General features: G+C 40.0%; 1 long non-coding RNA gene across 3 annotated transcripts in view; it reads right to left on the bottom strand.

Annotated features, from left to right (window-relative positions):
* LOC143666261 (uncharacterized) overlaps window positions 1–16,056 on the bottom strand; it is a 164,057-nt gene that overhangs the window by 69,160 nt on the left and 78,841 nt on the right. The gene's annotated exons all lie outside the window — the stretch shown is intronic.

Here is a 16,056-nt window from a genome sequence, read left to right as displayed (position 1 = left end):
TGATGATAACAGCCATGGGTCAAGATCAAAAGGTCAAAGCTAAGGCTGGCATTGCCAAAATGGAAATGGAAGCTAAATAAACACGCTTCAAAAATTGAGCATTAAAAGAGTAAGTTTTGATACCATTATTTATATGTGACAACCCAACAATATGCCTAATGTTTTATTACCCAGTTCAGAAAAAAATGATACTAAACTGAAACTGCATTTTCCTCTATTCTTCTTTTGAGTTAATATTTTCACTTTGTAAAGGGCGTGTTTTCAGGGCTTTAGGCAATGCTATAAAATTACATTAAGGATTTGGTAGAGCATTTTTGAGGGAGTAACGAGGAGAGAGGCATGAAGTCAAGACAGGATCGGAGTAGGTTTTATATACAGATTTAAGGAAGGCTATAAAGAAAGAAGGCGCAGGCGATGTCTGGACATTTGACTCACACTATAGCACAGTAAAACCAGTCGATTCAGCTCATTGCCTTCAATCTCCTCAATCAGTACAGCCTTGCCAACCTTTAAACCAGCCAGCAGAGAACAAGAATGACTGGATGGCTGTGCTGGAAGCCACTTACTGTACTACACAGAGCTATTGCTAGATTCATGCTACACCATAACATCAAGAATGAGCAGATTGCACTTGACCTATAGACGAATGGCTTTTGGCAGAGACTTAGATGGAGATAAGGGGGGATTCCACTGCTGTGACTCAAACATTAGAAATGGCGGGAAAAGCAAACCATCTAGCAAACTTGGAATAAAATAGGAACGTAGATAAGAGACTTCCAAGTCCAAGAAATGAAGAGGAAATATAAAGGAACTTAAAAGCCAATTACTCCCTGGCTTCAGGTAATTAACTGCTGATTTTTTCCTTGTAAGTTGGAGCCTTCAGTGGTTAGAGACATCTAGGGTATGTGAGAGGCACATCTGTCCAATTATCTTCTAACTCCAGATGTGTGTTAATGAACAAAAAGTTTAGCATTTCAATAATCTGGAATCTAGAATTCCCACCGGTGTAGTGTTGTATCTTTTCAATCTCTACAAAGCTGACCTCCGCTGAGTATTGATATGTAATTACCTTCAGATGATTAGATTTTTAAGTTTGAGCTATAGCATTCTCACTCCAGATACTTTTTAAAATGTCACTAAGGGTACATATATGCAAGTTAGGTATTTCCTTAACCATCAAGGTTGATGTGATAATTTATTTTTTAAAAAATTGGTTAGTGAGTATAATATATGGGAGAAATGTTATTTCTGTTGCATGAGAATGAGAATCCCATCTTTGAGGATGATTTTGATGAGCCCAGGAGACCCCTTCCCTATGAGGGCTGTGCCCTGAGCAGGGCTTGGACCGCCTGTCTCAAGCACTCCCTACGTTGAGGGGGCGTCTGTGGGGTGAGGGTGAGCCTGGGGAGAAGGAGCTTGAAGAAGAGGATGAGGAGGTGGTGAGTTAGCAGAAAGCAAAATGATGCTCAATGTGACTTCTCTTTCCAACCCATCAAATCCTCTATAAAGTTCCTAAACCCATGGCATGTTTGGTGTGAGCAGATCCTTTGTTAAAACCCTCAAGGAGTGAGGCCTGTGTCCCCTTGGCATGCTTGAGCATTGGGGGAAAGATCAGAGTAGCAGCCATGAGAAAGTAAGGTTTGGGGGAATATGAAATTAATTTAAAGCAATCATTTAAAGCTGAGAACAGCTGAGCCCCCACAGCTTTGTGCCCCAGCAGAGTGCAAAGTTAAATTATCGTGCAATGAAGTCAATCAGCACAGAGCCTACTGAGGTCTGGCCCTGCCACCACTCGTCCCTCTTCACCGGTGTGCAGCCCTCATGCCAACCAGGACCTCCCGCCCCTTGGAGGGTTAGGTAAACTGAGGAACAGATAAATTATCCCTTTGGTTTCCTTATCTGTGAAATGGGGAATTAATAGGATCTACTCCATAGGACGTGGTGAGGGTCAATATAAAGCCCTTGGAATATTGCTTGTCATATGGTAGAATATGGAATATCTATTAATTATTATTACCCAGATTACCTATTTTAGTACTTTCTGTAGTAGGAATGGATGAAGGAATGAATGACCTTCAATGCCCAAACTTTCCTCAGTCTATGCTTCACATCCACAATTTCTGAGGCCCCAGCAAGTAAATCATCTCTGGAAAGCCTTGGTAGCCTAACATGGGGAGAGGCCCAGAGTCTCATTGCTGCAGGCCACCCTCCAGCCACGGGCACTGTGGGCAAATGCCAAGCTTCACATATCCTCAGGAACGTGATGACCAGAGCCAAAGCAGAAAGAAAGCGGAAGGGGGAAAATAATCATTTTAATGATACTCAGTTATAATACTCACTCATAATTAAGTAATACAGAACTAAAAGTGAGCTTTTTTTTGTTATACCCTCTATGAGTAGTGTTCGTACTTTGAAACTTTTAAATATTTAAGGAAAGAAGAAATGAAATGAACGGCAACCTGTTAAGGTCATACATTTAGGACAAAAATGATGAAATATTAAAATGAAAGAAATAAATGTTTTAATTGAAATACCGAGATTCTGAGGAGATTAATCATTCAGAGTAGGAAACACGTGTGACCTCCAATCTATTATATAATAGGGGAGAAAAGAGTAATAAAGTTCAAGTGTGGAGCACTGCCAAGAAATGAGAAAATGATGGCAGGTACTGCTTAACAATATTCTAACATTATGCTTAGATACAAAGAAAGAAGTTAGCTAGTGTAAAATGAAGTCCAAAGAGTAGATCCTGGGGGCTCAAAATTGGCATTTTTCAGTCAGAAATGTAATTGGTCAGGATAGACTAGGTCATGCTGAAATAACAATCCCCAAAACCTTAGTGGTCTAAAAACAATGCACTTTTATTTCTTGTTCACCATAAATGTCTCTCATGAGTTGGCAAAGATCTCTCTGTTCATTAGTCCCTCAGGGATCAAAGTTGCTGCTGACAGAGCCACCATTTGGAGCTTTGTCAATTCTTGTTCTAGAGGAAGGGAGAGCCCAGGGTGTCAGATATCATGCAATGCTAAGGCCCAGAAATGGCACACATTACTTCTGCTCACAATTCTTTGGCCAGGATGACTTCAAGGGGGCCACAGTCCCAGCCTGTGCCCAGAAACAGGGAAGAGAACAATCCTTTGGCTCCGGTGCAGCCCCATATGGCGTTTGTTGCAAGGAAAGCCCATTGGCTTGGCCTGGAGCATCATACCTTCTCTGTTCATGAGAAGATCATCTCTAGTGACCCCAGCTCTTAACATTTGAAGACAAGATGTGCATGAACTCACAGCGACTTCAAGGAAAGGATTTTAGCATTAATCATAGTTTTAATGGCCATAAAGGTAATGGAAATCCAAGAAACTAGGGAACAGGAAAGGTCCTTAGAAAAGATCTAACTTTAGGGTCTTGAACTCAAATGCAAACAAGGGCCTAAACAGGTAATGAGGAGAACCAGAACTGATATGAGGGAGTGGAGGGAACTGGGTGCAGGCAGAGGACACCTCCTGTTGAGAGGGAGCAGCTGCTACTGCTAATGGTTGTCCTAAGGGATAGTGAGATGAATGCTACCAGATTTTCTGATTTGTCAAGAGAAGCCAGAAACACAGTTGCTGCTTATTGTTTTTTCTTTTTAAATGTGAAATCTTATGATCTTTAAAGATTGACTTCAAATTTAAAAAATTTTCAAACACCATTTGAAAACATGGCGATAGCTCATGGTCTGTCAGTTTGTGATAACTAATTTAGCCAGTGTTTTTCATAATTTCTTTTTTCCCCAGCAGGTGCTGCAGCAGCTGTCGCAAAACCCCTTTGTTTGGTCAAAAATCTAACTTCAAAACCCACCACGCGGAGTGCATTTATCTGGAGAAATGTTCTGGTTGAAGCAGAGGGAGGTTTCAGAGCCTGGAGTTCAGCTCTTCCCAGTCTTTCCCCCCTGAGAACTCAAGATGCACAGCTTGAAAACCACGAAGCATGTCCAAACCTCTCATTTTGCAGGGGAGGACTCCTGAGACAGAACCAGGGGGAGCCACCAGCCCAGCTCTCCTTCCACGGTGTCACCTGGCCTTGGGCGGAAAGGGTGCGCTGACTGCACGCGCCCGTTTCAGCTTGCCATTCAGTCCCAGAGTCACCGGGGTCTCTGTAGACATCGTTTAGGTGAGCATGGTCAGCACCGCGTCACCCTCGAGACATGTGTCCTTGACAGCCCTGGAAACGTGTGAGGCACGTGGTCTCTAGAAATCTCCATCTCTGCGAATTCAGAGACAAACACCAAGAGGCTGGCCTTCGCTTCCATTCAATGAATTAATCAAGACGAGTGCCAGGCAGGGAAGTCTTAGTGCAGGTACCTTTTGTAAAGGAGAAGATGGCAAGTGTGAGGAGCATGGCAGCCTCGATGGTGAGGCAGGAAGGAGTTCTGTGGAATCACTGGGAGTTTGAATGACTTGAATAATTTAATGGCTCTTTGTTACTCTGCAAATAAATCCATTCGTCTGCACCCAGACTTTACAGGTGAGAAAATTATATCACAAATTCATAAAAATTTATAAAATTTTCCAGTGAATTGTATTGTAAAATAAATGTACGCACATTATTCTTAAGTCACATATGAATAAATGAATAGAAAATTCATAACTCAATATCTAATTTGGGGGTCAGCAAATTATGGCCTGCTGGCCAAATTCAGTCCCTTACCTAGTTTTGTACATAAAGTTTTATTGGAGCATAGCCATGCCCATTCATTTATGCTTCGTCTACATTTGCTTTCAGAATAAAACAGCAGAGCTGAGTAGTTACAACGGAGACATAAGGCTCACAAAGTCTTAAATAATATTTGCTATCTGGCCCATTACAGAAAAAAATGTGCTGACCCCTGATAATCAAAATTATTTTTATGAATTTTTCCTTCCAACATTTTTTGTGTGTATATTTACACTGGGAAAAAATGAAATCATATTCCATTACTGCCCTCCAATAAGACTTTCTGTGATGATGGAAATATTCTGTCTGTGCTGTCCAGTATGATAGCTGCTGAGTAACTGAAATGTGCCTGGTGAGACTGAGGAACTAATTCTTAAATTTTCTTTAACTTTAATTGAAATGTAAAGAGCATGTGGCTGGTAGCTACTGTATCCAACAGTACAGTATAGAACAGTTTAATGTACATACTTTCTTGAAATATTAATTTGCTTAATATTTCCTGATCATTTTTTCAAGTCATTAAATATTCTTTATAAAGTTCCTTTTAATGACCCCATAATATTATAATGCATGCATGAGTCATCATTTACTTGGCCAACCCCCCCCATCGTTGACACTTAGATTTGTCGCTAAGTGTCCAAATTGTTCACTATTATAACCCAGCGCTACGAGGAGCATTTCTGTGCATACACATCTCTGCACATGTCTGTGATTATTGGTTTAGGATAAACTCCTAGAAGCAGAACTGCTTGATCAAAGAACTTAAACATGTTCAGATTGTTGAAGCATGCCATCAAGTCCCAAATTAGGGAGCTCTTTTCACTCTCTGTGCAGAACAGCAATATAGGAGAATTTCCATTCCCCAGGTTCTTCTGTGCATATTGTTTAAGGATTGTCTCAAAACGCTCTCTTCCTGGTCTGTTCCACTTGGACTGAAGTGTCCCTCTAATGTCAAAAGAATTGACTAGGACACTTTGTGAGGACACATCCGAGTGTTAAAAGAGGTAGGAGCAAAGAGCAGAGTGGAGGTTTTCTACACGATCAAGGCTTTGCAACTTCATTAATTTGGGGAACGATTTCTCAGTGTAGTGCAGGGCACCAAGTCCTTATCTGGTGGCAGATTCTGGCATTGAAATATTCTTGCATGGGGGCGATAAAGACAATATATAGTTATATATGGGAAAATGAAATAGGTGTGCAAATAGAGGGGAAGCCATCCACTTTCCCTCCGTCAATCCCAAGGTTCCAGGGTGGAAATTCCTTTCCACCTTCCAAGGAAAGGAAGTCAGAGGTAACTAAGAGTCTCAGCCACCAACTGCAAGTGGTGAACAAAAGTAAAATTCCATAAAGAAAGGCAGCATGTCTAGTCAAACAAACCTAGGATTAAGTTGTAACTTGCCATCTTTTCTTGCAACATGGGAATTACTTCAGTTCTCTGGGCCTCAATTCTTTCAAGAGAATAATAATAGTACATGATGTCAAGGGCCATTTAAAATAATCTATGTGAAAAATTCAGTGTAGGGCCTGTCTCACAATTATAGCAACTGTGAGGACAGGAGAGGGGGTCAGGGGACAGGGTGTCCTCCTCTCATGCCTAAAACCAGGAGGCTGCCTCCTCCCGGGTGTTGGCCCACCCGCTCCTTTATTGGAAGTATGCTTACCACCGCTTTCGTCCGGATTCAAAACCAAGCTACATAGCATCGGTGCTGCTCAAAGAAGGACATTCTGGGGAAATGCTATACCCAGGCATTCCCGAAAGTGAAATGATCTACCATCTAGAATGGCGTGGGCCACTCATTGCCCCCAGGATTTGGGGGTTCAGATGGAAGGCTGACCACTCCCCTGCCTTAATGATTACTCTCTTTCCAATTCAGGTCAGATCTGCCATGATTTTAGTCATTTTCCCATCAATGTTCTTTGTCTTTAAAAAGTGGCATTATGCCATTTAGCCTTTCTTAAAAACAACACATCGATGGGCCCCTACCCCTCCCACCGAATGCAGGCTGGTGCTGTGGTATAACAGAGAGAGAAAGAGAACACATTCATTCAATTTGTGGGCAACTATATTCCTCTCCTGTTCCTATGGAACTTTTCCCACCCCCCCCCTTTAAAATAAACAAATGTTGTAAGTGACTGGAAAAATGCCCAAAGGGAAAAATAAAGCCAACATAAAAGAACTTCAAAAGCAGACTCACCAAGCTTATAAGAGGAAGGACCCTCTGTCTCACCCTCACACACACCCACTCCTTTTTAGGCAGTCCCTCACTTTACAAAATACATTTCAGGAAAGGCCTGGGCCATTTTCCTTTAGGAAATAATGGTCAACGCTCTTCATAAACTAGAGAAGCTATAGCCATTTCTTGAACTGACAATAAATTGTATTTTCAAAGATGAAATTACACAATTTAGACATGCTGGCTGTGACACAGAAAAGTCTTCTACTCCTTTGCTCAACGGTCAGACACTGAAAAATTAAGTGGCGATATTTTACCTACGTCACAGCAGTAGCTGAAAGCACCATCCTTATTTTTGAAACAAAAAGCACATGGCCATCCAGCGCACATAAAAAAGCAATTGCAACTTAATCTAAGTAGTGCAACAGCTGGTTTAATTACTAACAGGCGAAATCTGCTTTTTTCTCCACTGGAGACCAGAATGTGAGTGAAACAGTTTACATTTTCATAAAGACGTGCAGTGAGCGGGAGGGCATGCAAAACTAGTCCTTGGTCACTTACGACACATCTTGTGTGTGGACATACTTTCAAGTGTCATCATGGAGAGCAGTGACCTGGTTACCCCAAACTTCCTGCCTTAAGGACAGCACCCCTGGGTCTACTACCGGAGAACAGCCATCAGCTCTCAAGGAGACCCTTTCGTCACCCTTACCCACCATGCCTTCCATCCCATTCACCGAATGTATTTCCCAACGAAGCAATTAGTTAATACATGCACACATGAAACCAATTATGATAGAATTAAAGCTTTGGCTGCTCCCTTCTACAAATTGAATTACCAGGACTCAGGACTGAATTCTAAAATCTCTTCTTGTGTCATTCGGGGCAGAAAATGAATCACATGTGTTGGGAAGTTCGCGCATCATGGTCTCCTTTTGTTCCATCACTGCAGGAAGCAGCAGTGTTCCTGGAGGACTGGATGAGTCCACATGGCCAAAGTCAGAAAATGGGCATGGGAAGCCCAGCTGGGTCTTTAAAGCAGCTCTGATGGAGCATAGAACTCAAGAGAATGTCACAACTGGCCCTGAAACAGATTCAGGCGGAGTCTGAGCCAATCATACGCAAACCTGTTTAGCTGTAACTCTCTTGAGAAACCGTAAGGTCTGACAAATCACAAAATAGGATTTCCAGAATATTCTGGATGGCTATATTTGCAGCATTCATTTTAATTGATATGTAATGTATTTGTTGCTGGAGAAGTGACTTCAGAAATTACTACTCAAATCAAACTACTTCTAAAAATCAACGGTAGAATATACCACCCAAATAGCATGGAACTGTGAAAAACCCTGAATATTGTATATAAACCATGTGTGTGCAAGCCGTGTGTGCTGGTAAGCATTAGTAATTTGGTATTACACAACCATAATTAACACTCATTTCACTGAAAGTCCACATTTACATTAGGATTCCCGCCCCCCCATGGGGATTCAGAGCACGATGCTTTTATCTAAAACTTATTGAAACATGTGAAAACAAAGTTCTATAGCTCCTCACTCTCCTCTGGTGCCTAATAGGTGAGAAGCACCATGGGAGACAAAATAAATCAACCCCAGATCCATCTTCCTGGGTGTTTATAGCCAATTAAGGAAAACTGTATTTTTCTCAATAAGAGAAAATTCAAATACAGCCAGTTCCTCCCATTATATTGTCAGAATAGAAGGAAAATCATATTCTGTGAGTATGCATTCTTATTATTTTTTATGTGTTAAAAAATACATTAGCAGATGCCAGCATGGTAAATTAAATTTAAAGAATCATGGATTTGGAGTCCCTTATTCACACAGACCAGTAACTGATTCAAAGAAAGTTTAAATGACTTGCCTAGGGCCATATAGCTATTTAATGGCTCAGATGATATCAGAATCCAGCTTTTTGATTCCCAAATGGAGACTTCCATGTATACTGAGAGTGCTAGACTGGGTTTCGGTCAGGTCCTTTCTAGCTCAAAATTCTGACTTTCCTTAGACTCTGTGACCATGCTACTGCTCCCCTGCTGTTCCATGTAATTAACAAAATCACTAAGTTGAACAAAAATAATTGCTTCATTAAGACAGAGAAAGTGCTACATGTAATCACTGAAAAAATGACATAATGCCTCATTCACTATAGGGAACTTTTTATTTTAAGGAATTTAATGCAGAGACGTTTAAGAGAATGCCCTAACAAAGGAAGGCGACTCGTTTATTATTTCATAGTTGACTACTTATTAACCTTGATCTTATCATCGAACACATAGCAAACTCGCACAAAAGCATGGAAAGAAAGGGCCCTGTTCTTATTCTGCCCATCTAGTTGTTATTAGATTGCATTTCCTTATATTTGAAAAGACGCTTTAAAACGAGTATTTGTTGCCAACATCAACTACTGGAAAAGTGCTCTGTAAGTGCTTCCTGAAGAATGCAAGGGAAAGTGAACACTTTCAAACCAATATAAGAGGTTTTGTTAGCACCTGCTACACATCCAGCGGTGAGCTAGGCTTGTGAGGTGAAAAAAGAAAGTTTGTCCTTGTTTTTATAGCAGATGGCCAGCTGCCTTTCCAACAGCCTGCCTCCCAGCCCCTGCTTGCTAAATCCTGAGATGGCAGTAATTGTATTAGAGGACAGCAGTGATAGAAATAAAAGATGACATTTGTATAGATAGTACTCCAAAACTCTGTTTCAGTGCACTTTCTCATACAGTACCTCAATAATCCTAAGGGAGACAGACACAAATAATATCAGGAGGAAACAGAGGCTCAGAAAATTTTAAGTGACCTACTGGAAATCTGACAGTGGGTAAATGGCAGATCCAAGACTGGACTCCAGCCAACTGAAACTTTGTCCAGGGCCATTTCACCACAACAAGGAAGAACACAGAAAGGGGTTGCTCATTGCGTGGAACCTTAGGTGCAGTAAATGTTTCTGCTTTTGACCTCCTTATAACCCCAGGATTGGATCTCTGAGCTCTGTCCATCCCTGACTCGTGACTTCTTATGTGACATGGGTCCATGGCCACATCTTACCCTGTAACTTTCATATACTTCCTTGTGTTCCGATCGGTCTTGTAGATGATTTGATAATCATGCATGATGTTGCTCCCCCTGGTTTTTATATTTTAGGATATACTGGAAAAAACAAAGCTAGAAAAAATTTGGACTACAAAACTTTGATCATGACCCCTCATTCTCAGTCCCAACTTTTGCAAACACTTCCAAAAAGATCTCGATGGAATAGGAAAATAATACCATTAGCATTTATTGGGCACTTCAAGTGCTGGGCATTATGCAAATAGCATTGAATGCTCTCACTATCTTAAGGAGATGAGGACTGCAGGGATTTAACACAGGCAATTCAACTCCAGGATCCAGTCTTAGCTGTGCTAGCACTATCCCCTCCCACGAGACTATATTTGCAAGTTTTTGATAACACCAATATTTAGAAATCTCTTTAAAATTCTGGGATTCTGGGTTTTCTTCTGCGGTGGCATGAAAACAAACTAAGAACATATCTAACCACAGCTGCAGTTGATATTTTGATACTAATTTAGGATTAAATATCAAATAAATTGTTCTATTTAACTATAATTTATGACGTCCTAACTTTTCCAGTGGTTCATTTCAAACAGATTTTTCTAATTAGTAGGAGAAAACAGTGTCAGTACCCTTCATACGTGTGGGTGGGCAATTAACTGCAAATAAAAGCTAAAGCTGCCAGAACACCATATACCAGAAATGGGTTGGCTTTTACAATGGGGATTTATTAGTTTACAAATTTACAGTTTTAAGGCCATGAAATTGTCCAAACTAAAGCATCAAGAGAAAGACACTTTCTCTGAAAAAGGCTATGGGCTTCTGGGGTTCCTCTGTCAGGTGGGAAGGCAGATGACCCACATCTGCTTGTCCTTCACTCCTGGGATTCGTTGCTTTCAGCGGCTTTTTCTCTCAGCTCCTGTGCATCCTCCCTTAGCATCTCTCTAAGCTCTAAACTCTTTCTGTCCTTTATCCTCTCATAAAGGACTCTAGTACAGGATTAAGATCCACACTGAATTGGGCGGGTCACATCTCAATTGAAACAACCTAACCAAACGGTCCCACCCACAATAGGTCTGCACCCACAGGAATGAATTAAAACACATGACTTTTCTGGGAGTACCTAGCAGCTCCAAACTGGCACAGCCACTATTAGTATTTATTTTTACCCCCCTCTTAGCTTTGTTATACTCTCCCCCTGTTGAAAATAAGCTCATTAATAAGAAGGTATAAAAGGAAAATTTAGGTGGCACTCAAGACAATTATACTAAAACTTTTTTAAAAGCAATTTCATCGAGACAAGTTTATATATAAAATGTAACTACCAAATGAACATATTAAGGAAGAGTAGGCATTAGGCATGCATTTATTATGTAATAATTTATTCAAGAGCAGTTCATATTTCACATACATATAGCAGTATTTTTCTACTATGAGTGGAGTGAATTCTCATCAGTCAGGAAAGGTTCAGAGGGATTTGGTATTGGGTTGGAAGTTGAGTTAGTTTGGAGTATAAGGTCCCTTCTAACTTGAAAATTCTATAATTTTCAACACTTATACTTCAAAGGTCAGTACTCTTATGGATTTCATTTTAGAAAGAAATAAAATGCCCTAGGGGTGGCAAGTAGTAATAGGATATTGTATGTTCTGGGGCCAGCCTGTCTGTATTTGCTGTTTGCACCATTTATTAGTGGTGTGACCTTGAGCAAGTTGCTTTCCCTTCTCTGTACTTCAGTTTCCTCATCTGTAAAGTGGGGATAATAATAGTAACTATCTCATAGGGTTGTTGTGAAGTTTAAATGAGTTAATATAAATAAAATGTTCAAAATAGTTCCTGGCACATGGTAAATGTTCCATTATCTTAGCTATGTTACTGCTGTTGGGGAATGATGGAACTAGAGCATTTCTGAACAATCTCATCTGTTCATCTATTGCTTTCAACATGAAACAAATGTTAGTACATGTTAAGTTTTAAGATGAAGTTGGGGTTCATATCTTGTCTTAAGTAAATGAAATAAGGAAGAAAAGGGAAGCAGTAAAACAAGGGATTTTATTTAAAGGGAACAGAGGGGGTCCGATTTTCAGAGGAAGGTGAAAATTCCATGGAATTAGTGGTATTGCTGGAAATGTAAGCAAAACAGGAAGAGAGAGAGAGGGCCTATGATACATACTCTTCTCTCTCTCTCTCTGTCTCTCTCTCTGTCTCTCTCTCTCACACACACACACACACACACACACAGTCTTTAGCAAATCCATTTGGGATTACTGGTTTATCTGCATCTTAATGTTCCACTTTAGCACAAATATTCAATTCTGTTATTGACCATTGGCTTCAGTGTGGCAGTTCAGTTCTACAAACTTACCCGAGTTCCTCTTCTATGCCCAACATGGGGCAAATACAATGCTATCCAAAGGCATTCAATCTAGAAGGGAGAGCCAAACAGGTAAATACAGTAGTTTTCATTCAGTGTGCTAAGTGCTGTGATCAATCTATGTGTAGACACTACAGGAGCACAGAGGAGGGGCCCTTGGCCTAGCTGAGAGACAGGGAAGACTTCTAGGAGGAGGTGAAAGCTTAATTAAGGCCTGGAGCAAGTGTCAGGATGATGAAAGATTTAAACCAGGAAGAACTGAGAGCTGAGGCTGACAGCGAGAGCAGGTAGGAAGTGAAGGAGGCAGGAAGGATGGAAGTACCGAAGGATGAGAGGAAGATGGTCTGGGGCATAGCTACTTCAATGGAAAATCCAGAAGAAAGAATCTGTGAAGGAAAAAGAGGACTTTAGTATACAGCAAACAAAATCTTAATATTATTGCAGTGAAAACAAAAGGAAGACGTAGTGAAGGAGACACAGAGAATGCTACACATCAAAATGCAAGTGGCCAGAGGTGAAGTCATTAACATAGCTACATAAGACATCCCCTGGGAAAGCCTCCCCAGAGATTTAGCAAATAAAAGGACAAATCCCATTTGCTTAGAACTCTGGAGGAAGATAGAGACAAAAGAAGGACTCCACAAATGCTGGATCAAGGAAACAGAAAAACAGGTAGAAAAACTTCATTCCAGACCATTGCTCCATTCCCATTCTCCTGCCCCTTACTCGGTCCCACACAGTGTGGGATTCACAAAGAGGCAGCATAGCCTGCATCACTCTCACTGTGGATAGAGGCTATAGAGTCACTCATAGGAGCAAATTAGAACTCCATACATATCCATGAAGACACAGGGTTCTAAGCCCACAAAGACCCAGGGCACAAGCAGCTTAGGAGTGCTGCATACAAAAGGGTCCCTGGGGTTGGGTTGGGAGGAGGGTTGGATAGAAATGCTGACAAAAATTGTTGTGCACTCACTCAATCCAGTTTCAGTCTACTGGACAATCTAATGGTAAAATGGACTTTTCTGAAGTGACCCACCTTTCTGCATTGACCCCAGTGGCTCCCCAGGATGGGATATCCTAACAGGGAAGAAAACAGAGGCAGAAAAGCCTCACAGAAAAAAAAATTTTAAACCAAAGTGTTGTAAGATAGGATGGGTCCAAGAACTGAAAAATGTGAGGAAAGCTGGGCACTGAGTGAGGGAGAGAAATTAAACAAATCATAGGAGCTGGGGTGAAAAGTCTGCACAAAAACAAACAGCACAGATGAATAGTCCCAGAGAAGGAATAAAGAAAAAGAAGCTCTATCCTGGAGGTAAAACAATTGCACAAAAAGTGCAATCTTAAATATCGTACCACATATCCAGGGCAAGACTCAGAGAAAGAAGAGCTGAGAAAATATGAACAGTTAAAGATGGGCTATTCTAAAGGTCTAGAATAAGGTAGGTCCAACATCAAACAAGAACTTTAAAACAAAGTTTAACAATAAAACTCTAGACCAGATGGGGATATGGACTTCTAGAGTTATCTTATCAAGATAATCAGGTCCCCGGGTATCAGTACAAATTAAAGGCCATAGTAAGGAACAGGAAGATATGGCTTAATCAAGGGAACACATTAGATCTTCAGAAGAGACTCAGAAGTTGCAAAAACTAATCACAGAAGTTCAAACAAATCTCCTAAATCAATTCATGGAAATGAGGGAAAATATGCATAAAGAGGTAAAGGATATTAAGAAAGCAATATGGGAGCATAAAGAAGAATCTGAAAAGAAAAAAAGAAAAACAAATTATGGGAGTGAAAGGCACAATAGTAGAGATTAAAAATACACTAGAGGCACACAATAGCAGACTTGAACAGGCAGAAGAAAGAACCAGTGAACTGCAAGAAAGAACCATCAAAAATCATAAAGTTAGAAGAAGAGATAGAGAAAATAATAGAAAAAAATGAGCAGTGTCTCAGGGATTTGAATCACAGCACAAAGCACACAAACACAAGTGTCATGGGTATTCCAAAAGAAGCAGAGAAGGGAGAAGGGACAGAAAGAGTATTTGAGGAAATAATGGCTGAAAATTCCCCAACTCTTATGAAAGACATAAATATACATGTCCAAGAAACTCAACCTACTCCTGATAAAATAAAACCTACTACTGCATCTACTCCGAGACACACACTAATAAAAAATGGCAAAAGCTAAAGAACAAAAGGGAATTCTGAAAGCAGCAAGAGAAAAATGATTCATCACATATAAAGGATCCTCAATAAGACTAGGTGTCAATTTCTCATCAGAAACCATGGAGGCAAGAAGGCAGCTGCATAATATGTTTAAGGTACTGAAAGAAAAAAATTGCCAGCCAAAATTCTTTATCCAGCAAAAATTTTCTTCAAAAATGAGGGAGAGATTAAAATGCTCAAAGGTAAAAAGAAACAGAGACTTCATCAGCAAAAGCCCTGCCCTACAAGAATTACTAAAGGAAGTTCTGCAGGAAGAAAGGAAAAGACAGGGGAGAGTGGCCTGGAGCAGCGTGAAGAAATGAAGATCATCAGTAAGGACAACTAAAAGAATAAATACAAAACCTAACAGTACTGAATCCTCAACATACAACTCTACTCTTTAATTCATATAAGAATCAGAATACAACTGAACAAGAAAAAGGCATATTTCCTGATAATGAACATGCAAAATATAAAGTGGTAAAGTGGGACAAAAGCAACATAATGAGGGGAAAAAGAAGATATGGGAGCAGAGAACATATGCTATGGGTTAATTTGGTATCTTTTCAAATTAATAGGATATAGTCATAGGTTATTTAATATAAACCCCAGGTAACCACAAAGAAAGTATCTTTAAAATATACAGAAACAGAATTGAGAAAGGGGCCAATCAGATACATCACAAAAGATCAGCTGTACAGAAAAGGAAATTGCAATAAAAGGTAAGAGAGACAGAAAGAGATACGACATATAAAAACAAAAGGACAAACTGGCTGCAGTAAGTACTGCCTTTATAGAATAACACTGAATGTTAAAGTATTAAACTCAATCAAAAGACACAGGTTGGCAGAATGAATAAAAAAGCATAATCCAACTATATGCTGTTTATAAGAGCCTCACCTTAGACCCAAAGATACAAGTAGGTTGAAAGTGAAAGGATGTAAAAAGATAATCCATGCAGATAGTAACCAAAAAGGAGCTGGGGCAGCTATACTAATGTAGAACAAAATAGACTTTAAGTCAAAAGCTGTTATAAGAGACAAAGAAGGTCACTATATATTCATAAAAGGGGCAATCATCCAAGAAGAAATAAATACTTATGCACCTAACTATGGTGCCCAAAAATATATGAGACAAACACTGGCAAAATTGGAGGGAGAAGTAGATGTCTCTACAGTAATGGTTGGAGATTTTAATACACCACTCTCATCAATAGATAGAACATCTACATCAATGAGGAAACAGAGAACTTGGATAATATGATAAATGAACTATACCAAATAGAAATATACAAAACACTATACCCCAAACAGTAGCATAAACTTTCTTCTCAAGTGCATATGGATCATTCTTTAGCATAGGCCGCATGTTGGGTCACAAAACAAGTCTCAATAAATTAAGAAAGATTGACTTCATACAAAGCATCCTTTCTCACCACAAGGGAATGAAGCTGGAAATTAATAACAGGCAGAGAACTTAAAATTCACTAATACATGGAAGTTAAATAATACTCTCTTAAACAATTGCTGAGTTA

This window comes from Tamandua tetradactyla, chromosome 22, assembly GCF_023851605.1.
Source record: "Tamandua tetradactyla isolate mTamTet1 chromosome 22, mTamTet1.pri, whole genome shotgun sequence".
Taxonomy (NCBI): Eukaryota; Metazoa; Chordata; class Mammalia; order Pilosa; family Myrmecophagidae; genus Tamandua; species Tamandua tetradactyla.
The sequence above is the reverse complement of the archived record's forward strand: the minus strand, read 5'-3'. Positions and strand labels throughout refer to the sequence as shown.